Below are 5,159 nucleotides of genomic sequence, written 5' to 3'. Positions count from 1 at the left end.
TTTGATTTGCCTTTTTATTGTGAAATGACCTAAAGTTGTCTATAAGCAGTGGTCATTTATAAGACTGAATGTAGATGTACATGAAGAGCATGTAGAATGATACAAAGGTGGATTTAATTTATGTTGGCAGTATCTTTGGTGCAAATGGTACCAAGAAGGTGCAATAATGGCTAGCTGTACTGTAGTTTGTATGTTACAATGTGACCTAAAAAATTCATACATCCTCTCAGCCATTTGCTTGTTTGCACATATTATGAAATGTGGGGTATTTCACTACCCTCCTTGGCCCTGTTCCCATTAAAGTCACTGGAAAGATGCCCATTTTTAGTGCGATTTCAGTAGTTATTGAATCAAGATGTACTTTTCTCTTCTTATATTACCTGATTTAAAGAGGGACACCTACAGACCATTTCCCTGAACTGCCTGTACTATATATGTTATGAGCCAAGAAAAATATTAATTCAAATCCTGAAACTACTGGAGAACATATTCATATTTTTTTATAATAAAAGAATACGTTTAGGGCCCAGTTCTCCCTCAGACAGAGGCCAGGATGGGCAGGGATGGTGTCCCTAGCCTCTGTTTGCCAGAAGCTGGGAATGGGCGACAGGGGATGGATCACTTGAGGATTACCTGTTCTGTTCATTCCCTCTGGGGCACCTGGCATTGGCCACTGTCAGAAGACAGGACACTGGGCTAGATGGACCTTGGGTCTGACCCAGTATGGCCATTCTTATGTTCTTATGCCTCTTTATAGCTCCCTGGAAGTATAAAGGGGACTTAAAGAGGTGTAAATTACGTTTATAAAATACATGCATGTTAAGGAGAATCAAGCCCTTATTTATGTATATTAAGGACTAGATTCTGCCACTCATACATTGACTACACTTTATTTCTTCCACAGCTTCACTGACATGAATGAGGCTAGTCATGAAGTAAGGTGCTGCTCAATGGAAGGGTGGCAGATTCTGGCCCTTTTCCAAGTGATCCCAGTTTGATAGCCTGGGATTCACCCACAAAATAACACAGGGCCTGATTTTCCACTGCCTTCCGCATTGTGTATGCACTCAGTGACACCACTGCAAAATCCGAATAATAGGAGCCTTTTCCGTCCACTTTCAGCGGACTTACACGAGGTGCAGGGCAATGGGGAATCAGGCTCGCTACATTGACAGGAACAGGCAAGTCTAAAACTAAAACCAACCCACTTGCCCTCCCTGCAGGCAAAATCCTAAGAAGAGGGACAGACCTTGCACTGTGCGTCAAAAAAGCCACGCTCTCTAGGATTAGCTGAGGAAGTGATTTACAGACTTGAGGGTACCCCACTGAAAGCTCCCTGTCCCACAAGACCTACACAACTCAATCTACGGATTCTAGCTTGAATGCTCCAGCTAACCTAAATGGCTGTGATGCACCAAAGGCTTGTGGCAAGGCAATCTCATACATAGCTTGGAACCAAGCCTTTTAAGGTTCTAAAGAGGAAGCCAGCACCTTGCAAATAAGAAGTCAGTGTTGGTGCGGGTTAATATGCACCTAATATTACATAACAGGTGGGCAGCCACATTTGGATGCTATAACTGGTGCAGAACAATCTTGTCCACTAATCTCAGTCAGGCACTGGGAAAGGAAAGAGCTCACATGGTCTAGTTCTGATGAAGCAGACGTCATCCACCTTCATCACAGCCTAAATCAAGTCCCTGTGTCTCTGAGCAACCTTGCAGGTATGTGGAGCAGATGAGAGTGAAATGTTGCACTCCATGCAAGAGATCACTTGAAGCAGACAAGCAACTGCCCAAAAGTGTGCTTTTTGGATCTCTTGAAAAGAAAAGCTAGACCCACTCAAGAGCATCCCCTACCCCAAAGGTTTCATTCCACAGTAGTGTGCTAAAGACGATCATAGTGAATAGCTGAACTGCAATGCTGTCCAGTCAGTGTCATTAATGTTAGTCATACTCAGGTCTTATTTTCCCTCGTGTCTGCAGGAAGAGAAGTTGCAGCTCTTACTGTACTTACAGCTTTGGTCTTTGGCTTTCAAACTTCAAGTGTAGGGGCTGTGTGTTTGTGCCACCATCATGAGAGGCAGGATCGGACTTAGAATCACAGAAGCTGGTTGTTGATGTAGCCTCTAAGTCATCAGAATTCTCCCTGGGAAGTTCGAGCAGTGCAGCTGTGTATGCCACTGACTGAGAGGAGAAAGATGAAGAGCTGAGACGCTGTGTATACGTAGACTGGGAAAGACCCCTTTTTTAAATCAGACTCCAGCCTGGCCTGAAAGCCCCTGCTAGCTCTAGGAGGTGGAAGCACTGAAGGGGATGATTTCACCTACCCTTTTCTCCCTGGTGCTGAGCTGTTCGCCCTGTTCTCGGTGCTTTTCTCCGCATGTCTCCTCTGCCTTTTCCTTCCTTTCTGTTGTCACTCTTCCAGCCAGGGATGGGCGTAAAGCTGCAAACATCTGCTCAGTAATTTTACATCCAAGTTTGAAAAGAAACCTGGCAGATGCCAAACAAGCCCCTGAGCTGTCATTTGTCTTTTTTTTTACAGTCCATTTCAGCAGTGATGGCTTCAGGCACCCCGGGGCGATAGGGGCAGATGACGCGCGAGGAGCCCCCTGCCAGAGCTCCAACAGAAAAGCACCATTCTGGCTGTGCCTTTGCTTTCTATTCCAATCATGCTTCTATGCAGTACGTCCCCCCCAGAAGCAGCAGCTGAGGGATGAAACTGACTTCAATCATGCTTCCACACTGCAGCCAGGGCTGAGACACACCTGCACGGGCATAGCGCTGGAGCCAAGCACCTTGCTCCTCCTTGTGCTGCCATGTTCTGGTCTTCTCTCGGCTAATCCTAGTGCTGGGAACGGAGGCAAGGGAAGGAAAGGAGGAAAGAGACAGAAGAGAAAAGGGAGGGAAATAGAGAAGGAAAGTGGGGTGTGGGTGTGTGTGGGGGGAGATGAGGACAAGAATGGAGACAATAGATAAAGCAAGAGAGTGACCAGAGGGAAGGAAGAAGAGGAGAAGCACTAACCAATGAAATCATTGCCTCTGCGGGCTCCCTTGCTCCCCGGTGGGTTATGAATCTCTGAAGCCAATAGGTGTGGTGCGATCCTATTGGGAATGGGGGAAGCCAGGACGGATCGCTCCTACAAAGGGATGTAACTGTAGGGCTGGGATAAGGCTCTAGCAAGAAATCGACATAGTAGACATTTATTGGTGCCTGGCCCACTCTCCTGCGGGACCATTAAAAGCAGTGGGCCAGATTCTGCTCTCATTCACACTCTTATTAATCTACCTCTGTCTTTCAAGGACAATGATGTCCCTTCAGATTTCTGCTGGTGTCGCTGAGAGCAGTATCGGACAGCCTTGCTAATCAAAAGGCTGATTCTCTTTTGTAGCAAGCTCATTTTATGCTGCTGATCCTGAACTATGAAAGGAGGGGACATCCAGTCCATAAATCCCTTTGGACACACTTGACCGGACTGCACACAAGAATCCTCCCTGCTTGTACAGCCAAGCAAGGGCTAGTCACAACTGCAGGCTGATGTGTTTGTATGTGTATAGTGTCCCAGTGTGTATGGCTGGGAGATGTGAGGAAGAGGCAGGGCTCGGCCTCATATTACAGACAGGCTCAGTCCGTCTCTGAGGTCTCCCTGTGCCTCCTCCAACATTAGGCTGCACCTGAATGGCACAAATCTATCCCTTTCTGCTACAGTCCACCCTTATTTCATCCTCTGTGACTCAGTAATATCAATTATATTGGCACACCTATGGGAATAGAATTTATGTGCTAGCTAATATGCTCTCTGCCAGCTCTGCATCAACATCACCATGATGTCTCCAATCATCCTCTCTCTGACCTAAAAAGTGACCCAACAGGTACTATAAAGTTCCTAGGGTTCTCTCCAGCTCCATCCGCTAGCCACTCTGGAAAGGAAGCAAGCTTCCTTCACTCACGTTTTTGCTATCCTATTGATATCCTCCTTTGAATCAGTTACAGGACTCGTGCATTCTTACACCTTGGGCCACCTCTGATGTGGTTGTACATGTGGATGCTACGGGCCCGTGCTGAGCTTACCATCCATTGGTATGTATCTAACTGTAATGCCAGTCCGTCGTCTTGGCTCTTCTATTCGTGACATGCTTAGCTCATTTCTACTTAACTGCAATCCTTGACATATTGTTCACCTTGGGTTTCAGTCTCAGCCATTTGTTTCTTCCATGTGCTTGGAGTGCTAACGACATGCTCTTTCATATTTTGCAGTCAACTTTATACTTCATCATTTCTGCGCTTCACTATATGTAATAGTTAGCAGTACACACCTCTGAAATTGTATTGTTTAAGCTTGATTTTTTCAGTCTTCCAAAGGTTCTCAGTCTAGCATTTATTCTTTCAACCTGATATTCCGATAAAAATTAATGCTGAAATTTACTGACCTTGGTATTAACATTTTTGTCTTTGTATTTTGTTTTCTTTTTTTCTATTATCCCTTCAGAACAACTCAGACCATCAGAACCCAATACAGACTCTGCACACACTCTCTCTTTAATCCTTCATCATTGTCTGCCTTGCTAGTTGCTCAGGTTGAAAGAAAATGGACAAGTCCGTTTATATATTTTTTTATTCAAGTGCCCCTTTATACTGATAGCTCTCCAAAAAGAACCACTCTCTCTTGCAAAGGAAATGTTGCTCAGCTTTTTGAACTCAGGGAAACACAGAAGAGGCAGGGAAAACACAAGAAAAATGCAGACATTTAAGTTTTTATTTGCATGTGGATTTTTTCCCACCAATAGCTGGAGCTCACAAAACCTTTTCAGCTGACAATAACTTTTAGTAAACTCGATGAATACCGTTTAAAAATATCTAGTGATTAGAAAATTACACAAAATTCTCCACTTGTACCGTTTAAAATGTGCTGAATCTCAAAACCATTATTTTATTCAAAGATGATTAAAAGTTTGATTTTTGTGGCTAATATAATGGTTCTAATTGTATGTTATTGTCTTTATTGATGTAACATTTTTCCTGAGTTGTCAAGACCACAGAATATGAGCGTTTTCTCTTTTTGTAGACTTAATTTCATAGTCTCTTATACACAAAGATTCTGTGGGTGAGATTCAGGCAAAACTCCCATTGCAAATGGTGAGGGGGGGCAGTAAACATGGCGG

This window comes from Caretta caretta, chromosome 3 (genome assembly GCF_965140235.1).
Source record: "Caretta caretta isolate rCarCar2 chromosome 3, rCarCar1.hap1, whole genome shotgun sequence".
NCBI lineage: Eukaryota > Metazoa > Chordata > Testudines > Cheloniidae > Caretta > Caretta caretta.
The sequence above is the reverse complement of the archived record's forward strand: the minus strand, read 5'-3'. Positions refer to the sequence as shown.